The following is a 13,198-nucleotide window of genomic DNA, read 5'->3' as shown; positions in this document are numbered from 1 at the left end:
ATTTTTAAACACTTAGGCGAGCACTGGGCTGCAGCTAAGCCTCCGAGTGGGAGTCTGGCTCACCACTCGGTAGGATTCTTAAACACTTAGGCGAGCACTGGGCTGCAGCTAAGCCTCCGAGTGGGAGGTCTGCTTTCCACTTGGTAGGATTTTTTTCAAACTTAGGCGAGTACTGGACTGCAGCTAAGCCCCCGAGTGGGAGTCTGGCTCACCACTCGGTAGGATTTTTAAACACTTAGGCGAGTACTGGACTATAGCTAAGCCCCCGAGTGGGAGTCTGGCTCACCACTCGGTAGGATTTTTAAACACTTAGGCGAGCACTGGACTGCAGCTAAGCCCCTGAGTGGGAGGTCTGCTCTCCACTCGGTAGGATTTTTAAACACTTAGGCGAGCACTGGGCTGCAGCTAAGCCTCCGAGTGGGAGTCTGGCTCACCACTCGGTAGGATTTTTAAACACTTAAGCGAGCACTGGGCTGCAGCTAAGCCTCTGAGTGTGAGTCTGGCTCGCCACTCGGTAGGATTTTTAAACACTTAGGCGAGCACTGGGCTGCAGCTAAGCCTCCGAGTGGGAGGTCTGCTCTTCACTCGGTAGGATTTTTTTCAAACTTAGGCGAGTACTGGACGGCAGCTAAGCCCCCGAGTGGGAGTCTGGCTCACCACTCGGTGGGATTTTTAAACACTTAGGCGAGCACTGGGCTGCAGCTAAGCCTCTGAGTGGGAGTCTGGCTCGCCACTCGGTAAGATTTTTACAAACTTAGGCGAAACGGTTTCGCAGCTAAGCCACCCACTGGGGGATTTCACACGCAAACAAAAGCAACAAAAATTATAGGAAAATTTGTAACACTCTTGTCTTTGATAAACAGACTACAAAAGTTTTTCTTATTACATCTCATCCGAGTGAGAATTCAAGTGTGAAAGGGGCGGAGCAGTTCTGCATTCCAAGCTCGTGGCTCATCGATCTGGCGATCGACATTGTAAAGGTGATACGCTCCATTGTGGAGGACTCTGGTGACGATGAAGGGACCTTCCCAAGTAGGAGCGAGCTTGTGTGGTTTCTGTTGATCCACTCGGAGGACCAAATCTCCTTCTTGGAAGGCTCGACTCTTCACATTTCTGGCATGGAATCGACGCAAGTCTTGCTGATAAATGGTCGATCGGATCATAGACATTTATCTTTCTTCTTCCAGGAGGTCGACTGCGTCTTGCCGGGCTTGTTCTGCTTCATCTTCGGTATAAAGCTCGACTCGGGGTGCATTGTGAAGTAGATCACTCGGCAGGACTGCTTCCGCTCCGTAAACCAGAAAGAACGGAGTTCTTCCAGTTGACCGATTCGGGGTAGTCCTCAATCCCCACAGAACCGACGGAAGCTCGTCGACCCAAGCGCCTGCCGCGTGCTTGAGATCATGCATCAGCCGAGGCTTTAGTCCTTTGAGAATCAGACCATTTGCCCTTTCTGCTTGTCCATTCGACTGGGGGTGGGCGACCGATGCGTAGTCGACTCATGTGCCTTGAGAGGCGCAAAAAGCTCTGAACTTGTCTGAATCAAAGTTTGATCCATTGTCGGTGACGATGCTATGCGGGACTCCATATCTGAATGTTAACTCTCTGACAAAACTGATAGCAGTGCAAGCATCAAGATTCTTGATAGGCTTAGCTTCAATCCATTTGGTAAACTTGTCGACTGCCACAAGCACATGTGTGAAACCGCTCCTGCCTGTTCTCAATGGGCCAACCATGTCCAGTCCCCAAACAGCGAAGGGCCAGACGAGTGGAATGGTCTTCAGGGCCGATGCAGGCTTGTGCGACATGTTGGAGTAGAACTGGCACCCTTCACACTTGTCGACTATCTCTTTTGCCATTTCATTCGCTCTTGGCCAGTAAAATCCCGCTCGGTATGCTTTAGCCACAATGGTCCGAGAGGACGCATGATGACCATAGGTCCCCGAGTGGATATCATCAAGGATCATCTGACCTTCTTCTGGTGTTATACACTTCTGACCGACTGCAGTCGCGCTTTCTCTATACAACTGTCCCTTTATGACTGTAAAGGCCTTGGATCGACGGACGATCTGTCGAGCCTCTTCTTGGTCCTCCGGGAGTTCCTTTCTCAGGATATACGCGATGTACGGTATCGTCCAGTCAGGGGTGATTGGCAAAACTTCCATGATTAGGTCGACCACTGTCGGAATTTCAACTTCAGTCGGATCTGTGGCACTCTTTGGCTGCGGGGCTTCATCTGTAAAAGGATCTTCTTGGACTGATGGCGAGTGGATGTGTTCCAAAAACACATTGCTGGGGATGGCTTCTCTCTTGGAGCCTATCTTTGCCAAATCATCAGCCGCTTGATTTTTCAGTCGGGGGATGTGATGAAGCTCTAACCCCTCGAATATCTTCTCTAACTTTCTCACTGCATTGCAATAATCAGTCATAGCTGGACTTCTGACATCCCATTCTTTCATCACCTGATTAACCACCAAATCTGAGTCGCCATAGACCATGAGGCGACGGACGCCGAGTGAAATGGCCATGCGCAACCCATACAAAAGTGCTTCATATTCTGCTTCGTTATTGGAGGAATCAAAGTGAATCTGGAGAACATATCTGAGCTTATCTCCTCGGGGGGAAACCAATACTACCCCAGCACCGGAACCATTCAGCATCTTAGATCCATCGAAGAACATGGTCCAGTGCTCCGAGTGAACTTGATTCGAAAGTTGCTGTTCGATCCACTCGGCGACGAAATCTGCAATTGCTTGGGACTTGATAGCTTTCTTTGCCTCAAACTTGATATCTAGGGGAAGAAGTTCAATCGCCCATTTGGCCACTCGACCAGTTGCATTTCTGTTGTGCAAAATCTCTGATAGTGGAGCGTCGCTGACGACTGTAATGGAATGATCAGAGAAGTAATGTGCAACCTTCTTCGTGGTCATATAAATCCCATATGCAAGCTTCTGGTAATGAGGATATCTTTGCTTTGAAGGAGTCAAAACTTCAGAAACATAATATACTGGGCGCTGAACTTTGAAGGCCTTTCCTTCTTCTTCCCGCTCGACCGTAAGTACTGTACTGACAACTTGTCCTGTGGCTGCAATGTAAATCAGCAAAGGCTCCTTGCTGATTGGGGCAGTAAGCACCGGCTGGGTGGAGAGCAGAGCTTTGAGCTCTGTAAACGCTGCATCAGCTTCTGGAGTCCACTCGAACTTGTTGGACTTCTTCATCAGTCGGTAAAGAGGCAATGCCTTTTCACCAAGGCGAGAGATGAATCGATTTAAAGCGGCCAAGCATCCTGTAAGCTTCTGGACGTCATGCACACGCACAGGACGTTTCATCCGGAGTATAGTACCAATTTTTTCAGGATTGGCGTCGATTCCCCGTTCGGAAACGAGAAAACCGAGTAACTTCCCACCTGGAACTCCGAACGTGCACTTTGACGGATTGAGCTTGATATCATACCTCCTGAGGTTGGCAAAGGTTTCAGCAAGGTCAGTCAGCAGGTCGGAACCCTTCCGTGACTTGACCACAATATCATCCATGTATGCCTCCACATTTCGACTGACTTGAGTAAGCAAACACTTCTGAATCATCCTCATGAACGTGGCTCCGGCATTCTTGAGGCCGAACGGCATGGTGACATAACAGAAGCACCCGAATGGAGTGATGAAAGCTGTTTTGATCTCGTCGGGCCCGTACAGACGGATCTGATGGTACCCGGAATAGGCGTCTAGGAAAGACAAACGCTCACATCCCGCAGTCGAGTCGACTATCTGGTCGATGCGGGGGAGAGGAAAATGATCTTTTGGGCATGCCCGATTGATATGCTTGAAATCGATGCACATGCGAAGTGACTTGTCCTTCTTGGGTACCATGACAACATTGGCGAGCCACTCGGAGTGGTAAATTTCTCGGATGAACTCCACTGCTAAGAGCCGAGCCACCTCCTCGCCAATGGCCTTCCTCTTCTGGACGGCGGACCGTCGAAGATGTTCTTTCACAGGTTTAAATTTTGGGTTGACTCGTAGGCGGTGCTCAGCCAGCCCCCTGGGAACTCCAGGCATGTCAGCAGGCTTCCATGCGAAGATGTCCCAGTTCTCACGGAGGAACTGGATGAGCGCTTCTTCCTATTTGGAGTCGACCGTCTTTGAGATGTGAGTCAGAGCAGCGTTTGGATCGGTCGGGTGAATGTGGACTGCCTTCGTTTCACCGGACGACTGAAAAGCTGATTCTGAAGCAGGCTTCTTAGCTCGTAGCAACTCACTCAGATCTGCAGTCTTCTGATACTCTTGCAGCTCGACCACCGCCATCTGAGCGTCAGCAATCTTTGAGCCTTTCTGAAAACACTCTTCTGCTTTCTTCCGATTGCTTGTAACAGTGATCACACCTTTGGGACCAGGCATCTTCAATTTGAGATACACATAACATGGTCGAGCCATGAAGCGTGCATAAGCTGGCCTGCCCAAAATAGCGTGATAAGCACTTTGGAAATCCACAACTTCGAATGTCAACTTTTCCTTGCGGTAATTCTTGGAATCACCGAAAACCACATCAAGAGCAATTTGGCCGAGTGACTCGGCTTTCTTCCCAGGAATGACTCCATGGAAACTCATGTTACTGGTGCTGAGCCTGGACATCGGAATGCCCATCCCTTTCAATGTTTCTGCATATAGTATGTTCAAACCGCTGCCTCCATCCATCAGGACTTTGGTCAGTCGAGTGCCTTCGACAACTGGGTCAACCACCAGAGCTTGCCTCCCAGGGGTGGCAATGTGCGTAGGGTGATCAGACTGGTCGAATGTGATGGCAGTCTGGGACCACTTCAGATAATTGGGTGTTGCCGGAGCAACCATATTTACCTCACGATTAATAACCTTCAGTCGACTTTTGCTCTCAACATCAGCAAAAATCATCAGGGTGGAATTGACCTGGGGGTAGCCATCGTCACTATATTCCTTGTCCTCAACTTTGTCCGACTCCTTTTCCTTATCTTTGGACTGCTTGCCCTGAAACTGCTGGATCAGAAGCCGACACTGTCGAGTGGTATGCTTTGGGTAAATGAGTTTACCCTCTTCATCTTTCTTGGTGTGGATGTGACACGGTAGATCCAAAACATCATTTCCATCTTGGTCTTTAACTTTCTTGGGGTTCCAAGGTCCTTTGGGTTTTCCCTTAAATTTTCCCTGGGTTACGGCCAAGGCCTCCCCAGGAGCGGCTGGCTCGGCTTTCCGCTTCTGTTTCCGACTGGAATTTCCTCCGGTTTCCTGGGCGACTGCTTTATGCTTGCCACTCCGGAGTCGATCCTCATCTTCACCATTAGCATATTTGGTGGAAATCTCCATCATCCGATTCAGAGACATCTCTCCGGTTCGACCGAACTTCAGATTCAATTCTCTGTACTTAACGCCTTCTTTAAAGGCACAAACTGCTTGATGATCTGGTACATTTTCAACTGTGTGATGCAATGTGATCCACCTCTGGATGTAATCCCTCAGAGTTTCATTCGGTTTCTGCACGCAAGACCGCAATTCCGTAAGGCCTGCAGGTCGCTTGCATGTTCCTTCAAATGTGGTGACAAAAACTCGGGAGAGATCCTCCCAAGTGTAAATGCTACTGGGTGCTAACTGATTTAGCCACGCTCTGGCCGAGCCTTCTAACATGAGACGCAGGTGCTTCATGGATACCTCATCGTTCCCACCGCCAATCTGGACAGCCACTCGGTAATCTTCGAGCCAAGTATCGGGCTTGGACTCACCGGTGAACTTACTAACTCTAGTCGCCAACCTGAAGTTGGGAGGAATTACAACGGCTCTGATGGCTCGACTGAAACACTCCGGCCCTGAAACATGTACTCTGCTACTGGTAGGTGCATCTCTGTCGTGGCCTTCTCGGTGAGCTCTATTCCTGTCGACCAAACCTTGAACGAGAATGGATCTCGCATCAAAGCCTGGTTCCCTGGGGTCGACTGGAATCCTCCTCCCAACACTATGAGGGCGTCTGTCCACCTGCTGTCGAGGCACATATGATCCACTCCTTGGGGGAGGGGTTGGCACTCGACGTCGATCATCACGATCGAATCGGTGATCATACTGCTCATTCCTTCTGTACTGATCATGCCGGTCTCCACGTCCCTCACGCCTCGGAGGCGATCTTGGGCTATGAGCCGACTGGACTGTATCTGCTGCAACGGATCGACTGTGGATCCTGTTCCGCGACTGAGAAACAGCGGAATTCTGGTCTCCCGCTGCCCGGAGCAACGCTCTGATTTGCAGCAAGCCTCTGCCAGCCTCTGACTGGGAGGGCTGAATCGACTCTGCTATACGGGCCGCAGCCGCCAAATTCTGAATCGGAGTACGATATACCTGCGGGGGCGGAAAGAGTTGACGTCGACTAGATTCTGGAGCCCGTTGACGCGCTCGCCCGTCGAGTATTCACTGGAGATTCTCCAGTCGAGTGCGCTCGCCCAAGTTAGCCAAGCGCGCGTCCTCTAAGGCTCGGGCCTCGGGGGTTTCTCCAACGATAGGAGTGTGGAGTGCATCCATGTTCCGGCGGCGAAGTTCCTCCCGCTGCAACGACGTGAGAGGCTCGGGGAGATACTCCTCGTGAGGACGCGACCGGTCGCCCCCATCCACGCCTCCGTCAGCGCGGGGGAAACCGGGAGGACTGTGTGGCCCATCGATCACCAGAACCTCTGCAGTTGGGTCACTGCTGTCGCATTCGGATGCGGTCTCTGCGGAGCCAGTCGACAGGTCGAACAGGCCATAGAGGGATTCGTCGGGCTCGATTGCCGCGACTTGTGGGGTGGCCGACTGGCGGGCCACCGCATGCCTCACCCACCTCTGAAGCCTCGACCGACCGGAGCGCTTGCGCCGGCGAGAAACAGGGCGGGGAGATGCCACGGGAGCCGACCGATACTGGGTCGACGGCTACTGCAGGAGGACACCACGGACGCATGCGCGAAAGTGCGTCGCCCCGCGGACGGGGAGCGCGTCGACGTCGAGTGGAGCCTCCTGAAGCCAAGCGGAGTCGTCGGCGATGAACGTGAGCGCGCCGAGACGGATCTCACGGCCCTCCACCAAAGCTCCGCCCGAAACCATGATCAAGGAGATCGGAAAAAATCGCAACTTCTCAAACTAGGCGCTAAGATTCCTAGCCCCACGGTGGGCGCCAACTGTCGTGGTTCTAACTCTGATAGTGATGTAGGGGGGTAAGTATGGAGAGGCGAGGTCTCAGCTATGGAGAGGCTGTAAGGACGCAAGGTTTACGAGTTCAGGCCCTTCTCGGAGGAAGTAACAGCCCTACGTCTCGGTGCCCGGAGGTGGTCGACTAGATTATGTGTGTATGAGTTACAGAGGTGCGAACCCTTGTCTCGGAGGAGGGGGGTGGCTTATATGGAGTGCGCCAGGACCCTGGCCAGCCCACGTTACGAAGGGTTCAATGTACATTAAGGTAGGGCATTACTGATAACGCTAGTAATAAAGTGCTATGATGACCATAAAAGCTACTTAATGACCGACCGTTAGTGTGCGGAGTGACTTTAGGTCTCCTGGCCGTCGAGTGGTTGGATCTTGGTCGAGTAATTGCTTCTTGGTCGAATGTCTTCGAGTCTGTCGAGTGGAACACCTCCAAGTCGATTGAAAGGTGATTTATTCTAGAAGTGTCCTTGGGTAGGGCAGTTAGGACAGGTCCGTGACCCTACCCTAGGTACATAGCTTCATCAGCTGATGCAGCCGGAATGTCTTCAGCAACTTCAGCCTCAGACTCGGAGACATTCACAATAGGAGTGGCATCTGGAAACACTTGACGTGCAACAGAGTGGTGGGCACTTCTCCTTCTGGAACGCCCAAAAGAGGGACTTGAGACCTTGGTCCTTTGCGAAGTCTGCGTAATGCTGGCGACGCCTTTCGAGATGGAGTTGGCTGGGCCTCAAGGTCATCTTCTTCTTCTTGTCGGGGTGGTGTGACTTGTTGTTGTGGGTGATCAGCCCATGATGCATCCTGAGAAATTGGCGTCAGAGGACGACCAATGCTGATGAGTTTGCTGTGCGTAAGCACAGGCGATGATACCTCTTGGTGCTCGATCTGAGGAAGAACTACATCATCTTCAACATTGTCATGGTGACCAATGTCTTCAGCAGCGGTGAGATCAACTGCTGGAATGTCTTCAGCTGTATGAGCCTCTGTGGAAGTAGGCTCATGGACAATCAGTTGGCGCTCTTGGTGTGTAGATGTAGGGCGAACCATTGAGATAGGTTCAACAACTAAGGGCTCTATGGGAGCAGCCCGATCCTTCTTGGTCTTCCGCTTCTTCTTGGAGGGAGCAGCATCAGAGGCTTCAGGATGTTTCCTCTTTCTGGCTTCAGCCTCAGCAGTCCTTGTCTTCTTCAGTTCTGAAGCGGTTGACCTGACCTTTGGCTTCGAGCCAGTCATGCTGGCTGGGAAGACAATGGGATGTGCTTCCTGCCTTGGTGCGTCGGGTTCGGCCACATCAGGCTTCTTCTTCTTCTTTGCAGCCATCCTGGGATCGATGCCAGGACGCCCAAGGGCCTTGCGCTTCTCAGCCTCATTGTAGACTTGCACACACTTGTCAGCCAGGCTCTTCATGCGCTCACGAGAACCTCGAGCTTCTTCTTGCTTCTTGAGAAAGGCTTCTTTGAGCTCGTGCAGCATGATCTTGAAGTTCTTGACCTCTTGCACGCTGAGCTTGGCCATATGCTTCTTAAACTGAGCTTTCTCAAAGTCGATCTTTTGCTTCAGTTCAACGATGCGCTGAGCTAGAGCTAGATCTGAAGCAATGGCGCCATGGAAGGCGACACTGAGGCCAATTGGAAGTTGCAGATCTTCAAAGCTGAGGTTGGGCGTGTCAAACCACTCATCAATGAAGTTATGGATGATTGCCACATCAAAGAGAGGCAAATCATTGAAGATTTCTGCTTCTTCTTTGCTCTTGATCAGTTGCTCAAGAGCATCATCTGCAAGATCTTCATCGCTGGACAGATCAATAGCGTCGTTGCACAGAATAGCAGCAGCACTCAGTTCTTGGCTGGTGTGTTGCAAAGGCATTTTTGCTTTTGAGGGCTTAGAGATGGGTGACAAATCTTCAAACTGTACACTGTCTTCAGGAGGTGCAGTAGCCAGTGGCTTCGCTCGTGAGATTTTTGGTGCTGAGGCAGGCTTTGAAGCTTTAGGATTCTTCAGTTTCTTTGGCTTCGGCGATGCAGGCGCTTCATCAGATTCAGCGTCATCTGCAGGCTCATCCACGGCTGTCCCTTGAACCATGATATGAGTGATGAGACCTTCCTGGTTGTAGAAGGGCCCAACAAGATTGGGTTCAGCTTCACGGGTGCCATCAGCACGGGGAGCAGAAGGGCCAGGGTTGAAGTCTAATCCCAATGACTTCTTGTTCTGCTTCGCCGAATTCCGGGCAAACTGGAAGTTGCGCTTGAACAGATTGTCGTCACGACACCATAGCAATGACGATGGGTTAGCATCCGCAGGCTGCGGTCCACGGACCATGCAGGGATAGAAGCCTTGTGCAATGGCTTCATCTCTGGACCTGGGTTGAAGATTTCTGTATAGGATGTCTCCCCATGGTCACTTGATGGCATTCTTCTCAGTATATTCCTTGGTCACAAACCTGTACTTGAACCACTGTTCTGCCTAATATCGTCGAATCCATTGGATTCGTGTCTTGCGCTGATTGTAATCCTCTTCTGGATCTATCTTGTACAGCTCTGAGAGGTCATCGGGCAGATCTCTTAATGTTTCACCTCGACGCTTTCTGCCACCCTTCCTTACTGATTTCTCTGCAGCCATGAACTTTAAACTGAATGGCTTCAACATGTTCAAAGGCTTTCGCTTGCTTGACAAACAGGAACTGGCTTCGGGAGAATTTATATGATACTGTAAGAACTCTGCAAATGAATGCAGACTATGAGAACCAAGGGATTCTCCCACGGACATGTACCTATGACAGCATTAAGGTGCGAGGGAAGGGGAAGAGGTCATATGCATTCTCAGAAGATTTTGAAGATAAATCAGTTTAGAAGACATTGACCTCATCGTGCGAAGACATTCACTCATAGATAAGGAGTTGGTTCCAGATTTGTACGAATCCATGGATCAGTACAAGTGAGGAATCTAACTACTTTGTGAAGCATAAGTGAACATACTAGGCATATAATGAGATGCAGCATGAAATAGATCCATCTTGTGTGAACAGAAACTTCTTATGGTAGAAAGTGATGAATCTATAGGATCAAAGAGGCCGTAAAAAGGGAGTTTTATTTACCACACGAAGAACTGCTAGACGGAGTGGAAGAGGAGGCCGAGCAGTTCGATCGTCCGAGCCCTAACTTGGCGACGGAGGACACCTACGGCGACGGCGGAGAAGACGATGTCCGCGGCCGGCGTGAAGACGGCGTCGGAGAGGTCGCGGCAGCTAAGCGCTTTGTCGCCGGCGTCGTCGAGGGCTAGCGGTGGCGCTAGGGTTCGTGCGAGAATGGAAGAAGGGATAATGACTGTGGTGGGGCGTGTATTTATAGGGACAGGGACGGCACAGCGTTATTACACAGGTGCCCCTGGCGATTCACATCTGAAGGACACGTGGCCATCATGCAACATCTAGGAGGTTGTTCCACGTTCCCATGCACGCCTGGATTGTCGGGTGGTCGTTCCCACTTCTCCGGGTTTCAGGTGAAGGAATTAGCATTGAAAGCGGACTTAATGTTTGTCTCTGTATCTTCTGCTGACAAGGACGCAGAGAAGACATTCGACAGTTTCAAGAGAATGCATATGATTTGGAGAGATAGAGTTTGAGATAGAAAGCATAGAGAGGTTAGGGTCCGATCACATTCACTTAGTTCAAAAGATTCAACAAGAAGACATAGCTATAAGTGAATGCTGTAGAGGACAGAACACTAGTATATGTATGTATATGTGAGAAAAACAACCAAACCAACATAGTGAAGATAATCATGAAGACAAGTTGATAATGAAGACAAACCAAAATGTGAAGACATAGCAAATGTAACGCCATGGGTAAAATACTTCAAACAGAAGAATTTGGTGGTGGCGTTACCCACCGTATAGGAAGTATTAGACCCAGACACGGCGCACAATTATCGTGGTGCTCCGAAGTCAAATTCCACATTAATGTATTCACACTTAGAATGTATGTCTTCATTGATTGAAGATATACTTTACTTCGTGTGTTGCACATCTAAGTCATCAATATGCATAAGTGTTAGGATGTGTGCCTGATCATAGGACATTTGAGGATTCCAAGATATTTAGCTCACACCGTAACTTGCAAAATCTCTTCTCATCCAAGGGCTTGGTGAAGATATCTGCCAATTGCTCTTCAGTGTTGACGTGTATGATATCAATATCTTCCTTCACAACATGATCTCTGAGAAAGTGATGACGAATTTCAATGTGCTTTGTCTTCGAGTGCTGAACTGGGTTGTTGGCGATTTTGATGGCGCTTTTGTTGTCGCAGTAGAGTGGTACTTGCTTCAGATGAATGCCATAATCTTTGAGTGTTTGCTTCATCCACAGAAGCTGAGCGCAGCAAGATCCAGCAGCAATGTATTCAGATTCAGCAGTGGAGAGAGATACACAATTCTGCTTCTTTGAAGACCAACATACAAGTGATCGTCCCAGAAAATGACATGTGCCTGATGTAGACTTGCGATCCACCTTGTCACCAGCATAATCAGCATCCGAGAATCCAACCAGATCAAACTCTGAGCCCTTTGGATACCATAATCCTAGTGTTGGGGTGTAAGCCAAATATCGAAGAATTCGCTTCACAGCTAAGTGATGCGATTCCTTTGGTGCCGCTTGGAATTGAGCACACATGCAAACACTAAGCATAATATCTGGCCTAGATGCACATAGATAAAGTAAAGAACCAATCATGGAGCGGTATACCTTTTGATCGAACTCTTTACCATTGTCGTCGGGACCCAGATGATGTTTGGCTGGCATTGGCGTCGTGAAGCCTTTGCAGTCTTGCATACCAAATTTCTTCAGGCAATCTTTGAGGTACTTCTCTTGAGATATGAAGATGCCGTTGCGTTGCTGACGTATTTGAAGACCAAGGAAGAACTTCAGCTCACCCATCATGGACATCTGATATTGCTCTTGCATCATATATCCAAACTCTTCACTGTATTTCTGATTGGTGCAGCCGAAGATAATGTCATCCACATATATTTGGCACACAAACAGTTCACCATCATATGTCTTCGTGAAGAGAGTGGGGTCGAGGGAACCAGATTTGAAGCCTTTGCTTTTCAGGAAGTCTTTGAGTGTGTCATACCAAGCCCGAGGGGCTTGTTTCAGGCCATACAGTGCCTTGTTGAGCTTGTACACCATGTCAGGATGTTTTGGATCTTCAAAGCCAGGCGGTTGTGCAACATATACTTCTTCTTCAATCTTGCCATTGAGAAAAGCGCTCTTCACATCCATTTGATATAGAAGTATGTTATGATGATTTGCATAGGCCAGCAGTATGCGTATGGCTTCAAGTCTAGCCACAGGAGCAAATGTTCCATCGAAGTCAATCCCCTCAACTTGAGTGTATCCTTGAGCAACGAGACGAGCTTTGTTTCTGACAACTTGACCATGCTCATCTTGCTTGTTGCGATATACCCATTTGGTGCCTATTATATTGTGCTTGCGAGGATCAGGACGCTTAACCAGTTCCCATACATTATTCAGCTCAAACTGTTGAAGCTCTTCTTGCATAGCTTGAATCCATTCAGGTTCCATGAAGGCTTCTTCAACTTTCTTGGGTTCAGTTATTGAGACGAATGCGAAGTGCCCACAAAAATTTGCTAGTTGTGTTGCCCTTGAACGAGTGAGTGGACCTGGTGCATTGATGCTATCAATTATTCTCTCAATCTGTACTTCATTTGCAACACGAGAATGTACAGGACGAAGATTTTTCTCTTGCTGATCATTGTCATTGTTAGAGGGATTGTCTTCAGGCTGAGCATTGTCATTAGGTTGATCAGGTGCGGAGATGATAAGTTCCTCTTCAGGTTGAGCTTCAGAAGGTATGATTTCTCTAGTTCCCATAAGTTTGATTGATTCACTGGATGGAACTTCATCTAGCACATTTGGCAGGTGCTCTCTTTGTGAGCCGTTAGTCTCATCGAACCGCACATCCACTGTTTCAACCACTTTACAATGAAAGAGGT

Source organism: Triticum urartu, chromosome 7, assembly GCF_003073215.2.
Source record: "Triticum urartu cultivar G1812 chromosome 7, Tu2.1, whole genome shotgun sequence".
In the NCBI taxonomy this organism is placed as follows: domain Eukaryota; kingdom Viridiplantae; phylum Streptophyta; class Magnoliopsida; order Poales; family Poaceae; genus Triticum; species Triticum urartu.
This window is presented reverse-complemented; position numbering follows the sequence as displayed.